This window comes from Lepidochelys olivacea (genome assembly GCF_965140295.1).
Source record: "Lepidochelys olivacea isolate rLepOli2 genome assembly, chromosome: 4".
In the NCBI taxonomy this organism is placed as follows: domain Eukaryota; kingdom Metazoa; phylum Chordata; order Testudines; family Cheloniidae; genus Lepidochelys; species Lepidochelys olivacea.
The window spans coordinates 133124119-133140569 of NC_140414.1; positions in this window are offsets into that span (position 1 = coordinate 133124119).

The following is a 16451-nucleotide window of genomic DNA, read 5'->3' on the forward strand; positions in this document are numbered from 1 at the left end:
GACAGGTCACTGATTCAGAGCACAAGCAAACATTGTGTTTTAATATGGCTAAATTTAAGTGTATACATCTAGGAACAAAAAATGCAGGCCACAGTTCCAGGATGGTCGTGGTGGATAATCAGAAGACCATGAGCGCCCGGTGATGCTGGCCCAGGACACTGTGACCCAATGGGCTAATGAGATCCTTAAATGCATAAACAGGGGGACCTTGAGTAGTAGTGATGTTATTTTACCTCTGTTTTTGGTGACTGGTGCGACTACTGCTAGAATACTGTGTCCAGTTCTGGTGTCCATATTTCATGAAGAACATTGAACAATTGTTTCAGAGTAACAAACGGGTTAGTCTGTATTTGCAAAAAGAAAAGGAGTACTTGTGGCACCTTAGGGACTAACCAATTTATTTGAGCATAAGCTTTCGTGAGCTACAGCTCACTTCATCGGATGCATTCAGTGGAAGATACAGTGAGGAGATTTATATACACACAGACCATGAAAAAATGGGTATTATCATACACACTGTAAGGAGAGTGATCATTTGAGATGAGCTATTACCAGCAGGAGAGCAGAGGCCAGGGGAGGAGGGGGAAGAAAACCTTTTGTAGTGATAATCAAGGTGGGTTATTTCCAGAAGTTAACAAGAACGTCTGAGGAACAGTGGGGGTGGAGGGGGAGAAATAAACATGGGGAAATAGTTTTACTTTGTGTAATGGCCCATCCACTCCCAGTCTCTATTCAAGCCTAAGTTAATTGTATCCAGTTTGCAAATTAATTCCAATTCAGCAGTCTCTCCTTGGAGTCTGTTTTTGAAGTTTTTTTGGTTGTAATATTGTGACTTTTAGGTCTGTAATTGAGTGACCACAGAGACTGAAGTGTTCTTCGATTGGTTTATGAATGTTATAGTTCTTGACATCTGATTTGTGTCCATTTATTCTTTTACGTAGAGACTGTCCGGTTTGACCAATGTACATGGCAGAGGGGCATTGCTGGCACATGATGGCATATCACATTGGTAGATGTGCAGGTGAACGAGCCTCTGATAGTGTGGCTGATGTGATTAGGCCCTAAGATGGTGTCCCCTGAATAGATATGTGGGCACAGTTGGCAACGGGCTTTGTTGCAAGGATAGATTCCTGGGTTAGTGGTTCTGTTGTGTGGTTGCTGGTGAGTATTTGCTTCAGGTTGCGGGGCTGTCTGTAGGCAAGGACTGGCCTGTCTCTCAAGATTTGTGAGAGAGTGATGGGATATGTTCTTCAGGATAGGTTGTAGATCCATGATGATGCGGTGGAGAGGTTTTAGTTGGGGGCTGAAGGTGACGGCTAATGGCGTTCTGTTATTTTCTTTGTTGGGCCTGTCCTGTAGTAGGTGACTTCTGGGTACTCTTCTGGCTCTGTCAATTTGTTTCTTCACTTCAGCAGGTGGGTATTGTAGTTGTAAGAATGCTTGATAGAGATCTTGTAGGTGTTTGTCTCTGTCTGAGGGGTTGGAGCAAATGCGGTTGTATTGTAGAGCTTGGCTGTAGACGACGGATCGTGTGATGTGGTCTGGGTGAAAGCTGGAGGCATGTAGGTAGGAATAGCAATCAGTAGGTTTCCGGTATAGGGTGGTGGTTATGTGACCATCGCTTATTAGCACCGTAGTGTCCAGGAAGTGGATCTCTTGTGTGGACTGGACCAGGCTGAGGTTGATGGTGGGATGGAAATTGTTGAAATCATGGTGGAATTCCTCAAGGGCTTCTTTTCCATGGGTCCAGATGATGAAGATGTCATCAATATAGCGCAAGTAGAGTAGGGGCATTAGGGGACGAGAGCTGAGGAAGTGTTGTTCTAAGTCAGCCATAAAAATGTTGGCATACTGTGGGGCCATGCGGGTACCCATAGCAGTGCCGCTGATTTGAAGGTATACGTTGTCCCCAAATGTGAAATAGTTTTGGGTGAGGACAAAGTCACAAAGTTCAGCCACCAGGTTTGCCGTGACATTATCGGAGATACTGTTCCTAACGGCTCGTAGTTGTTCAGAGAAGATCCCCAAGAATGCTTTAAAAAAAAAAAAGGGGGGGGGGAGGACAGGCTTCAGAGTGAGACTCAAGGAACTCAGTCTGTTTATCTTAAACAGAATGTTAAGGGATGACTGGATTATAATCTATTAGTCACTACATGGGGAACAAATATTTAATAATGGCCTCTTCAATCTGGCAGAGAAAAGTATAACAAGATCCAGTGGTTGAAAGTTGAAGCAAGACAAATTCAGACTGGAAAGGAGAACATTTTTAAACAATGAGAGTAATTAAGCAGTAGAACAGTTTATCCAGGGTCATGACAGATTCTCCATCACTGACCATTTTTAAATCAGGAGCAGATGTTTTTTTCAAAAAAAGATATTGGGAATTATTGGGGGGAAGTTCTATGGCCTGTGTGATCATAGTGGTCACTTTCAGTGTTGGAATCTATGAAACAGGGGTCTCCCTCTTCTCAGAATGCTCTATCCTCTGAGCTATGGGATATTCTTGTGTGGGGCTTCCTCACTCTCTCCTCTCTATTCTATTCTAATTCCAATAACTATTCTAATCTGGATCAATTAAGAATGGCTGGACAAGGGAGACTATGCCTGGTCTCCCACCTCCCAGGTCGTTGACCTGACCAATGGACTACAGAGTCCTTCTCTCTCATCAAATGAGAATTTAAATATTTACCCACAGTGGAACAGTCATTGGGCCAGAGTGAGAACAGGAGTAGAGCACCACCACTTCCTCCTGATGTTTTGGGGTGGAGAAAGTTGATCAAGTTCATGAAACAGACATAATTATGTAAATACTTTGAAAGCATTTGCTGTAGCTCAGCACCCCGTTAATAGAGCCAGCCCAGAACAGTCTGTCGATAAGTGCAAATCAGGAAGTGGCAGTCTTCATTTAATTCACCCCATTTATTCTAGCAAAATAATTAATCTAATAGGGATAGAGTGTTGACACCCTGGAGTGCTACTGAACTGAAAAACTTAGAGCCTCCTCCCCCCACTGCCCCAGCTCTGCTAGCATTGGGAATCGCTATACGAGCGAAGAGACTGAGCAGTGCTTCAACTAACCCATCACAAGCAATAAATTACGTCAATTTTGTTAACCTTCCTTTATCAAACAATTGTAAATATTTAACTGTTGTGCTCCATACATTAATCAGCGTCTTCAGAAGTCAAAGCCATGACAGTAGCAACCACTGGTGGTGATCTCATAAACAGCAAGCTCTGCACCTCATAGACTGGAATGGAAGTCCTGAAATGCATTGATACATTACAGCATGCAAGCTAGGAGGAAGGATGGTCCCATGATTAGTGAACATCAAAACAGGATGAAGCACCATGCTCATTAACAAGCCATAGGGCAGCACACCAGCTATGCCTCCAATAGGTGGTGGTGTTTTGAGAGGGAGCTGTTCCCCAAGCACAACACACCCCAACAACCATTCAGAGATGTTGCCTATGAGGCAGACCACCTGGCCAGCCAAACCATGTTTGGGCAAACTAGATGCAGTGGGAAAACCGGATGTTCTGAGGTGCTAACTACACATGTTGCTACAGGAAACCCGCTGGTGAACTGGATCTGTAGTGACAATAGGCCTCCCCTACCCTCAGTGGCCAGTCACATCCCACAGATTCCACATGTAAGTGACAAGTAACCAGTAGGAGCTGCAGTCTTCCCCAGTCAAGTGGTGGTATAGTGGACAGGTCATGCACTGTCACCAGCCCACACCCAGCCTTTGGGGAAAGACAGCAGTGCAAGGTATCACTTTGGAAGGATTATCCCACCTATGGTACACACCAATAAATGACACCAGTGAGGCTAGTGTGTCTTACGCTTTACCAGAGTCAGGTCAGGAGAGCTGAGCAATGAACTACGGCTGGCTAGCATGCCTATGTGCAAGCCCCCAATGCACTTATGCCAACCCAGCACCTTGCTGGAGGGGTCCCTGGTTTGGTATGTTTTCATAGTTCATTGTTGACTGCATACCTGCTAAGCGACGTGTGGAAGCCTGAGCAAAGTCCTGATATCTCCATTGTATGGCTATCATTCTGGTTAAATACCCCTCACCTTTGCTGTGCAATGAATCTATTTCACCCTGCTCATGGTACATAAAGACTTCTGACTAGATACAATTGCCCCATGCGTCCTTTCATTTCAGAAACTAGCCACAGTGCATGTATTCGGAGTTCTATAGTGACTCTCGGTGTGCTGTGCCCTCTGCCACATGAAGAGTGCAAATTGCTACCTTTGGGCTTGGTTTTCTTCTGTTTGGTTGCATATGCAGCTTCCGGGCTGCTTTTTCTCCAGCTACCTCTCGAGTGGGAAGGCTTCCCTGACACCTACATGCTGGTGAATGTGCCTTAGTCCGCGTCAGGGCTTGAAGTACTTTGCTGGCCTTCCTTCAACTTCTGCACTCCCCTTGAATCTGGTATGGAACATGGACAAGTATCCTGGTGGCTTTGTCTTTTAAAAAAAAAAAAAGTGCACACCTTTTCCTCATCTATTTCACCTTATGTGCAGCCTGGCGTGCTTTGTGATGCACCAAGACTGTATGAGAGGGTGCCCAGCCTACTTCTGTATCTGGAGGAGCAGCCCACTTGCTGAGAACTGGGCCCAGAAGCAGCATATTTAAGTTGCCTCTGAAGATGTGTGCATACTACAATTAAACTGCTCTCTCAGTGTGACCAGTATCTTAGAATATTCCCAAATCTTGCCCTAGATACACAGGTGGTTTTCTTGTTTGCCTCCAGGAGCAGGTCATTGCACAGCCCTCCTTGGCCAGATTCTGAAGTCGGGGGGTGTACACAATTGAAATTCAGAGCAGCGTTTGGCCACCAGGGAGCCAGCAAGCTACAGTAGAACAGCTGCTACCCCCCATGCTGCACTGAGTTCCCAGGGCTGACCCACTCCTACTGCACCCCTCCCTCTCCCTACCCCTAACACAACCACTACCTGTGGGACATAAGGCGGCAGCATGTTGGAGTGGAATAAGGTCCTGGAAGCCTCTAAAGAAATATATTCCCGTAAGATACATGCATAGCAGCCATTTTGTGCCTGCAGAGCAGCTGCACGCCCTAGACGAGCAAGTGGCTTTTTAAGGTTGCTTCTAATAGGGGCCCAAAAATCAGGTTGTGCCTGTATATGAAAATCTATCATATGCTCCCTGAACACCAGGAACTTGTGATGACTTCTGTAAACAACTGGGTTGTCTCACGAACCCAGAAAGGACAAAAGCCATGGCAGAGCCTGTTTCACTCTCCCCTCAGGGCATAAGCTAGTTAAACAGAAACTTAGACAGGCAGAAAATAGTTCCACTGCTCAGCCGAGCCTACAGTTCCCAGAACCTTTCCCTCGCCTCCCCCAGCCAGTGCTCTTCCAGGCCCATTCCCCGACCTGGAACTCCTGTAGAAACCTACCTGCTTACTGCAGTTCTTACACCCCCAGACCATCTGCCTCAAACTCCCCTAATAGCTAAATTACTTCCTCTGCAGCTTTCCAGCTCAGCTGAGCTCCTTCTGACCTTTGTAAAGACCAAGTACTGGTAGACAATCATCCAGACCCACAGCCTCAGCTGAGAAACAGCTGATTAATCACAGGTGGTGCTAAGCCCCATCTCCCCTTAAATGGGCCAATCACGCAGCAATGTCAACAGAAGATTGTGGAGCATACAGATTGGTGGGTTCAGTGCTTGTTCTGTGTTTGTATCGTGCCTACCACAATGGGATCCTGGTCTACGGCAAGGGCTCCTAGGCGTTACATACAACAACAACAACAACAACAACAGCAGCTAGCTAGACACATGAGTACATTATAACCACAGGCTTGGCAGTCTCTTTGAAGTTCACTGTCGGTTTTAGCTGTAATACATGGCACCTTACCTTTCTAGTCATTCTAGAGCAAAGGTGAGCATGAAATTTCACAAAGAAAAACTGAACAGGTGGTATCCATACATAGGAAACCATTATATATGTGACACCCTCTTACACACAGCATCAGATAAGGGATTCATGACTGGTGTGAAATGCACAAGCTGAAAAGGAATTGTATGTCTCACCCTACTGGGGCAGCATTCCTGATCGCTTCCCACCACCAAATATGCATTTGCAGAGCTGCCTTTTCTATTACAAGTAAAGAATACGCTCTTGTCTCACTGGTCACTAATGTGCCTTACATTTCTGTTGCCCAGGGGAGTAAAGCCCAAGTGTCAAGGGATTTTTTTCCTCAGGAGACTGCATAAGGGTAACCAAGGTCAAATTTGGCCTCAGCATTTTATAAAACCACAGGACGAGGCCTTTGAAGGGTAATTTTAACATCACTGATGCTGCCATAGTAGACAAGAGCAGAGATTTTAGCAGGCAGAAAAATATATACAGCACATGACGAATCTGTCTGCCTCATGTGGCTTTCTTCCCCTTCAGTTTGCGTTAAAGATTTGTGTCTTCTGGTGTGTTTTTCAGGATATCCAAAATTCATTGAGTCATAAGCTTAAATTTCCTGTTCATTACAACCGCATAAAAAATTAGTATTTCATAATTCATTCTGTGCCATCAGAACTCAGCTCCTGTGGTGATGGGTGAAGTATAATTTCCTGGAATAAAATAAAAGATGTCTTATTTAGTAGTTATTTGCTATGGGTGCAACTCAATGGGCTGCAGAGACTACTCTTGGCTTATGCACCACTTTAGTCTTACTTACACCCGATTTTGGAGTAGTTCAATATCTTTGTGCTGGTTTTCAACCCAGGAGTGAATTTACCCTGAATTAAATCTTTCTGGACACTAGCATATTTGAGAAGAATCTTTATATTTATTAATGTACATGGTTGCTCAGTGGAAAAGCCTGTCTATCTAGGTATTTATAAAGCTGCAGAAGCCAGACATCTGTGCACTTCCCAAGTATTTAAAAAGAGAAATAAGAATAGCAATCTCTTTCTCGCTCTTCCTTCCTAGCTTGATTGGTCCATAGGCTTTTGTTTGCTTGGGATGTGAGAAGTGTTCTGTATGAACCAGTTAATGAAGGAACGTTAAGCTGAAGAAATGAGTTTTGCATTTAGTTCTGAAACTGGTGATATCCAGGGTTATTTCTTTCTTGTACTATAGGGGCTTCCATAGTCTAAATCTAGTGCCTGTAAAAGTTCTGCCTCCCATCCTCATGAGCTTCCTCCTACTGGTCAACAGTTTCATTGCTGTAGCTGTTATGAGAGGTCAAGCTTGAGGCAAGAGAGGCAAATTATCAGGTGGCTAGAACCAGACCCCTGAAGAGTCTCGACTATCAGGACTCTGTTCAATAGGGAGTCAATGCAGTGGTGTGCTCCAGATGACCTATGTAGCGGTCGGATGGGCTGCTGCACTTTGAACTAGTTGGAGCTTTTTAGATATAATGAGTTGCAATGATCAAGGTCATAAGTATGTAGATCATTGTGGCCAAATCTGTTTCTGAAAAGATGCAGAGCAATCTTCTGGCAGATGGAAATTGTTTTTTTTTTTGGTTTGGTTGGTTGTTTTGCATCAACTGCTATTTGCCAATCGCATTGAGCAGACCAAAAGGACCCCAAAGCCATGGGCCAGCTGAACTATCAGAGGGCAGATCCCTTCAATTCTCGGGAATGTTAGAGGGGAGTCAAGTTCTTTGAGCACTTCCTTCTTCCCATCAGCATCACCTTAACTTTGCCTGAGTTCAGCTTTAGCCAGATGCACTTTGTTCTGGTACTGGTTTTGGCTAGACACTGAAAAAGCTGGGAGATGATGTATTAATATTCGATGCAAAGAAGATGTAGAGCTGGGTGTCATCTGCATACTGTTGCCACTTCTATCCATGTAGCCTCACCAGTTGTCCCACTAACTTTGCATAGATGTGGCACAATACGGGGGAGAGTCCTGAGCCTTGAGAGGCTCCACCAATCAGGGCTTCAGGAGTGGAGGAACAGTTACCCGTAAGACCCTACCACATTCAGTTTAAGAAGAAGACTGAGCGATCTCCTCCTGCAGTTTCCAGGAGACCCGATCAAGGAGTATCTTTTTATTAAAATTGGTTTGGAAAAGTAGAGAAAGGCTATTTAGAAAGAAAATTCCCTGTCTAACCTAAGCAGAACAGGAAAATGTGGTTCCTTCGTTATCTTGTATGACAGGGAAGTTGTTCAACACACCACCTTGTTCAGCCTGTAACTAATAAGGGTGGAATTAATATGATAAATACTAATAATACCCCCCCCCAGAATAAGGATAATAAAAACAGTCTTTGTATGGCTATAATTAATATAAAATGGGTGTCGTCCTGTGTGTCACACCTAGAATATTGGTTAATAATACTGAGGAAAGAGATGGTTTATAATTCATGCAGTCTGATAAAGTTAATTTGAAAAGAGGGAAATAAAGCCATTTTATGTGAGGGTACACACCACACACATACATTATATATGTATAGCTATATACACACACAGACACACACGTGTGTATAGCTATACATACATAAACTATATACACATGCGTCTGTTAGGAAACAGATGCCACTTGGTACAATCTGGAACACGCCAACAGCATTTCAAAGGCTCTTTAGGTGCCAGGGAAAATATTAAAAGTCTTACTTGTCAGGGATGGTTTAGCAGCATCCAGAGAGAGGGGCTGACCTCCACCAGTGGCTAGAGCAGGGGTTCTCAAATTTCATTGCACTGCGACCTCCTTCTGAAACAAAAGTTACTGCAGAACCCCAGGAGGGGGACCAAAGCCTGAGCCCCACTGCCCCGGGTGAGGGGGCCAAAGCCCAGGGGCTTCAATACCAGGCAGGGAGCCTGTAATCTGAGCCCCACCACTGAGGGCTAAAGCCCTCAGGCTTCAGCTTTGACCCTGGGTGGTGGGGCTTGGGCTTTGGGCCCAGGCCCCAGCAAGTCCAAGACAGCCCTGGTGACCCCATTAAAATGGGGTTGGGGCCCACTTTGGGGTCCTGACCCACAGTTTGAGAACTGTTGGGCTAGAGATTTCCCACCATATTCCCCCTTCCATAGGAACGCTCGCAAAGCTTATTTTTTAAAATATCAATTAATCCCTTAGTACATGTTTAATCATTTTTACATTTAAATAACTACCTGCGGGTTGTAACATCTCAGTGCAAATCAGGCCTTTGTGCAAATAAAGGGACATCAGCATGAAAAGGAGAAGTGGAGATGTTCTTGCGATGAGACCCTGAGATGAAAGCAGAGGTGTGAGTACTGGGTCTGCTATAACCCTTCTCTCTCTCTCTCTCTCCCTCTCTATCTGAAGTCTGTTGTATATTTGTTCCTTCACGGCTCCTCGTCCTTAGATTAGATTTCTCCTTTCTCATTACCAACCTTAATAGACCCTTCAGACCTCATTCCAGCCCCAGATATTATCTGACCCGTATAATTAATTAATTATAGCCCAAATATTATAGATTATTAAAAATAGCATAACTAATAGTGTAATATCTCAAGCTGTCGACTTTAATAGTCAACATTGTCTTGGTCTCTCTTATCAGGCTGGGACACCCGGTGAGAATATTGATTTCTGGTAATTTTAACCATCATCTGCCATCCTGATGGGTAATTGTCAGATTTTCACCAGAGTCAGAGCTCATTTGAAATCGTTAAACCGTCGGCAGGGCTCACAGTTGATCTTAATGTTTCCTTTTTCTACCCCTTCAATATGTCTCAGCAACAGAGAAGAAAATAAATAGAGAGAGAACGAGAGAGAGAGAGAGAGATGCTTACGTGCAAACCATCGGATTTCTCTTTTATTTATTCCCGTTCCCCTTTTGTCCACAGTCTCTGAATCCCAGGAGGGGAGTAGGGCTGTTTTAAGGTTGTTTTTTTTACCACCCCCTTTCTGTCCTTAGCTTTTTTTTTCCCCCCTCCCCCCAGCTTCCCACATTCATACCTTCGCCAGCGAATCTTCTCCCGGTTCTAACCCCAAAGTTAACGTTCTCCCCCCAGGCCCCCGACAGAGGAACAGATGTCAATTTCAACCCACGTGCAAATAAAATAAATAAATAAATAATCAAACCAACTGCCTAATTTTCTGCTGCACCTCCCCATGGGGGGGGGGGGTTTGGCTCCCCGCTGCACACACACCCTCTCTCCCTCCTGATTATTGTCCAGGCTTAGGAAGTATTTACAAAGGGCTCGCAGGATAGAGAGGAAGAGATGAGGACAGACAGGGACACACAGAGAGGCTGGTTTTCCGCTCATCTTCATACCCACATGGGGTGTCTGCTGGAAAAGAAATAATACCAACAATAGAAACGGACAGTGCATGGCTGGGACACCCCCTCCCTTTACAGGAAAGCCAACTACATATTACAAAGGGGGGGGCTATAAAGGAGAACGCTAAAGTATTTCTAGACTTGACCAGCCCTCCATTCCCCTTCTAAAGACTCCCAAAAGAGTCACGGGCATTTTTTTCGTTGGGGGAGGGGGCGAGGGTGGTGAGTTTATAACGGACTCTGAGCAAAAGGGATCAGCTTTCACTAGGTGTATGAATAAGAGCTGCCGATGAGATCTTTCCCCGAGTCAAGTGGCAACAAGCCACTTTATTAGTATTTTATATATACTCCAGGGTATAGGGAGATAAGCGCCTAGATTAACGGAGGGGGGCTGGATTTAAACAGGAATTTGCTGAACTAAATCTTGAAAGGGAGCAAGGTAAGCTGCCTTTGAACCTCTCGCTGGGTGTCATTTCAGGAGCAAAAAGCCTTGTGTCGGGAGTGGATGTTTCTCTCTCCCAAGCGATCTTAATTTGCAACAGAATAAACATACCTCAATTCCACAGGGCCCCAGCGCAGCCGGGCTCTCCCCCCACGCTGGCTGCTTTGAAACTCTCAGGGAACCGGTGAGAAAGAAGAGAACTGGTTTAATAGATCCTCCGAGGATTCCCCTGGAGCATTAGTTAAACTTCTAATTATGATTCATGTGTGTGATAATATTAATTTAATAATCAAGGAGCTGTGCAGGAAGCATTAACCTCAATTAAGCTCATTACTACCCTAACCTGGAATCCCCTGGGCTTTTAAATCTTCTGCTGTGAGGACCTGACATTGTGTTGATAGAGGGCAAGATCTGCTTCGTAATCTCTCTCTCTCTCTCTCTCTCTCTTTTTAATAATCATTTTCTTTCTTGGATGGAGTTAATTAATTCTTTGGCTTTAACTGGGTTAACATTAAACATCCTCCACCACCCCTTTCCTCCAGCATTACCGCTCACTCCTGAGACCTCTCCTGGTTTCAGGGAAGGGGTGAAAAGACAAACCGTCTTTAAACTAATTATGGTTTATTCTGCAACAAGCGCACTGTTGTGGCTGGAGACTGATGGCCATAAGAATAAATAAAATAATAATTAAAGCGACCAGACATCCCCCCCCCTTAATAGTGGCAGAACAGGTAGGATAGACGCTCGCTGTGAGCTGCCGATCCAAACATGGCAGTGTAAGAAAGGTGGCAGTTTTAACATTCCTCAGTCTGGAGATGCTCTTTCTCAGCAGAGGACCCTGATTGGGAAGATTTTTTTGGAAACCAGCCATGTTTGAAGTCGAAGAGAAAATGGTCGTGGTTAAAGGATATATCGATAGATCATCTCGCTATGTGCCCGAGAAGTAGGTGTCATTAGACGCTGCTTCTGATAAAAGTACAATACACACACACACTCTCTTCCTTGTCCTGACTCCCAATTTCAGTCCCCCCGTTTCCAGTTCTTCCAGGGGAGACAGACATTACAGATCTCCCTAACTGCCTAGTTCCCTTACTTCCGCTGTTCTTCCCCCTTTAGTCTTCTTTCCTAGTCATTCTCGTGGGTCTGTCAGTACCCGGGCTCTGGTTTACAGTAGCTGTGCGATCACGAAATGGGGTTAAAGCACATTTCTGCAAGGCGATATTTGTCTCCCTGCGTATATTGTATTTGAATTAATATCCGCCGTAGGTAGGTAGGCAGCTTAGATCTTCGTTCTTAGAAAAACATGCATCTTGGTCTGAAAATTTCCTAATCAGGCAGATATTTTAAAGGACAGGACAAAACTCAGTCGGTTTCCAAAGTTCCTGGAGCCACCTTGGCCTCCTTTTGTAGGAAACCCTGAGATAAGATTCCAGAATAGCAGCCGCACACCACACAACAGAACCACTAACCCAGGAACCTATCCTTGCAACAAAGCCCGTTGCCAACTGTGCCCTCATTTCTATTCAGGGGACACCTTCCTAGGGCCTAATCACATCAGCCACACTATCAGAGGCTCCTTCACCTGCACATCCACCAATGTGACATATGCCATCATGTGCCAGCAATGCCCCTCTGCCATGTACATTGGTCAAACTGGATAGTCTCTACTAAAAGAATAAATGGACACAAATCAGACGTCAAGAATTATAACATTCAAAAACCAGTTGGAGAACACTTCAATCTCTCTGGTCACCCGATTACAGACCTAAAAATTGCAATTCTTCAATAAAAAAACTTCAAAAACAGACTCCAAGGAGAGACTGCTGAATTGGAATTAATTTGCAAACTGGATACAATTAACTTAGGCTTGAATAAAGACTGGGAGTGGATGCGTTATTACACAAACTATTTACCCATGTTTATTCTCGCCCCCCCCCCCCCAGACCTTCTTGTCAACTGCTGGAAATGGCCCACCTGGATTATCACTACAAAAGGTCCCCCCCCCCCTTGCTGGTAATAGCTCACCTTAAGTGATCACTCTGGTTCCAGTGTGTATGGTTACACCCATTGTTTCATGTTCTCTATGTACATAAATTTCCCCACTGTATTTTCCACTGAATGCATCCCATGAAGTGAGCTGTAGCTCAGGAAAGCTCATGCTCAGATAAATTTGTTAGTCTCTAAGGTGCTACAAGTCCTCCTGTTCTTTTTGTCGATAAGATGCGCGGGTTTAAGGTTTAAATTAAAAGGTGGGATGTGAAAAGTCTTTCTTCTGCATGTGTTACTTTTGTGAAGGGGTGGGGGGCCGTGGAAGGACCATCCAGGCTTCCTTCCCACTCGGTGTATCTGGATTGTACAGAGGGGACTTGACTCCAGCGTGATGCTCCGCGTTGCAGGGACCATGTGTTTCCATCCACGCAGGAGAGGTACTGGAAAGACTTTATCCTCAGTGACCTTCCATTGCTCCCAGGGCACATTTCTGATCAATGCAAACCGATCAAGAGTGCGGGGGAAGTGAGGCGGATTTCTCTTGCACCGCTTCCACCCCGAATCAGATAACTCCCCCTCCCCCAGTTCCTCCTCTCCCAATCCTTTCCCCCATGGAAATCCATCAAAGTGACCTTCCCAATATAACAAGGGCTGCTAAACTGTTTTACCACCACGATAAATGCCCTTAATTACCCTGAGATCCGCGCTGCTGGAAGGGAATGATGAATGGCCAAAAAAGAAAAGCTTCGGGTTTTGACCGGAGTTGTAGAAATCTAATTTTTTTAAAAAGATGGAATTTGTTGCTTAAAGACTCCGGCGCGGGCTGCCGCAGCCGCTGCTCAGGGGGGTGTTCGTGGCCCCCACTCCGGCCGCGTCGAATGGAGCAGGGCGCTCCAGTCCCTTCTATAAAGCTGCAAAGCACATCCAGGCAGAAGGGGGCACCGGATGTAAAGGTTTATATTTACTAAATGCAAATGTTCTGGGCTGACAGATAACGAGCGGCATGTCCGTGCAGCCAGCCCCATGGCCGGACAGGCCAGCAAGGGGGCTCTGATTTTAGGCCGCTCGCTTTGCTGTTCAGTGTCTAAGGATCATCTTCCCGTTGAAAATGCAACGAGGAGCCAGGCTGCATTGTCTGAGCCTAGACAACTTAGGGGTCAGGAGGAAGGAGCAGTTTTATCTCAGCCGGGCTCGCAAGGGGCTGGACAGAGGGCCTTGCCGAGGGGCCGCTCTCGCCGGCAGAGGTCATTGCGGCTGGCGGGAGGAAGGGGACGGAGCGTCCTCTGGATCCAAAAGCTGTTTGAAAATGTCCCTGGGAGCTCGCTGCCTCTGCGGATCTGAGATAAGAGGAGCCTAGGGGCGTGTCTCTCCCTTCGTGGTGCTGCTGAGGACGGGGCAGGACAGACCCAGCTCACCTCTGTCGGTGACTGGGAGACTGTGGCTCTTTTGAGAGTGGCAGCCCTCCCCCCCGAAGTATTAGCCTCTCGCTCTCCCTTTAGCCAGCCTCACTCTGCCGCCAGCTGGCCTGGCCCCTGTGGCTTGCACGAGGGTGGAGGAGAAGCCCCGGGGAGTAATGGGTTCCCCTAGCCAGCTGCTGGCACCAGAAGGGCGGAGCGCGCAGCTGCAACCAGGGATTGTCTTGGCGGGGCTGTTTCATTCGCAGGCCCTCTTCCTCCCGCCCCTAAGCCCAGCAGCCAGGGCCTGGGATCCCCTAGAATCATAGAATCATAGAATCTCAGGGTTGGAAAGGAGGTCATCTAGTCCAACCCCCTGCTCAAAGCAGGACCAATCCCCAATGTTTGCCCCAGATCCCTAAATGGCCCCCTTAAGGATTGAACTCACAACCCTGGGTTTAGCAGGCGAATGCTCAAACCACTGAACTGATCCCCGGCCCCTGGCACCGAGCTGTTCTGCTCTGTCTCCCCGCCTCCCCAAGAGCTGGGGTGTAAACACGGTTTGAAAGGGCTCCACGCTTACCTCCCTGTTCCCCGGGCACCCGCCCGCAGTGCAAACCCGCCCCAGCTGTCGGTGTTACAGCGGCAGCGTCTCCCAGACAGGCTGCAGCTGGAGCGATCATCCTGCCAAAGGAGCAAAGGAGGAGGGAGTGTGTGTTGGGGGGGGGGGGGTCTCTGCACACTGCATCTCACCCAAGCTGCCGTGGGAAGCAAACGCGGCCCGGTTCTGTGCTAACTAACCACAAGCACCTCCCGGCGGTAGAAATGTCCCCTCCCTGCAGATATAATTCAGCCTAACTACAGAGATCGCTATCGGGAGAGTCGTCAAACCGCTAGGGTTGCTTTGTTGGGTTAGAGAAAGAACCATTTCCATCCCAGCCACTGTCCTGGGTGGTGGAGGGGCAGAGGTCTGATGACATGGCATTTACCTGGTGTTAATCTACCCCTCCTGCGAGTCACCCTGCCCCACCTTCCCTTCCAAACCATGCGCCCCCCTCCCCGGGCTGTGGTGTGCTGGCTTCCTTTTGTGAGGGGCAGGAAAAAGACTGGCTCCGAGCAAAAGGGAAGTGGTCACCCGCCCCGATCATGAGCGCGATATTACATGTCACAACTCATCTCGTGCCCCGCAATCAGCGCTAACTTTCCGGAGAACAGATAACCAGAGATGGCAGATGGATGGAGATTGCGCAAATGAGGCTCTAATTGACAATCAATTGTGATTAGGAGCAAAAGCTCATCTTTATAACCCTCGCTTTAGGAGCCAGGGGCGCGCGCGCACAAAGGCGTCTGTCCGCTTCGGTTTATTCCTCTGGGGCGAAAGGGGGAATTCGGAGCAGAATTCCACCCCGTTGACGGGCCCAGCGGTGTCCTCTACCCGCGCGCTGCCTGCTCCCTGAAACTTTTCCCCGCGGTACACTGGTACCGAGCGAATCGCCGCCTTTTGTTTCCCAGCTTTGATTGGGTACATCAAAGAATAAACACACGGCATCGTGTATGGAAAGAGAGTCTCAGCAGTGCGCGCGAGAGAGAGATTTATTCCAGGCGACATCGGGGGCTCAGATTCACTTTCCTTCCTTCCTCGAAGTGTTCACGAAGTTGAGCCTGTGTACGTTATTGAATTAATAATCATTTACCTGCTCTTGTCCTTTATATCAGTGCTGGTCGATGCCCCCCCCCTCCCCCGTTGTATAGGCCCCGCTTGGACCTTCGAGCGCAGAGTTATAATTGCAATTTAGACCAGATATTGGGGGGTGCCCAGGCAGAAACTTATCAGGACGCCAATGTACTCGAGAGATAAGAATCCCCTCCCCCCCCACCCCACCCCAGAAAACCGGATTCCCTCCAGAAAAGGTGCCAACGGAGAGGATGACAATAGGAAATCTGATCAAAGTCTACCTAAAACACCGTCGCCTTTCCATAAACAATATCCCCTGGCTGCCAGCAGAAATATTGAAAGAGAAATTGCTCCAAAGACACAACCCCAGGAGAAGGGAAGAAAGAGCAGCTTTTAAAAAACCAACCCAATGGGTATTAAAACTTAGCTCTAGCTGTGTTTGTGTAGCAGTGAGGTCAGGGAAGTGAGGGAGGAGGTAATTATCTACACCTGATCCGAGATTATACATACCATTTCCACCCAGAAGGTGATTTATAATTTACAGATAAAGCATAACAAAGTAATAAAAGAGGAAGGACGCTGTTGTGGGGTCTGATTAAAATCTAAGGGCTGGTCTATAATATATGAGAGGGAGCTGTTGTGGGCTCCAGGAACTCCCCTGGGCCCAGCCCATTGATGGGCTAATCATGTCCAACCCCTACCAAAATTACAGCTGATTGTTTTACC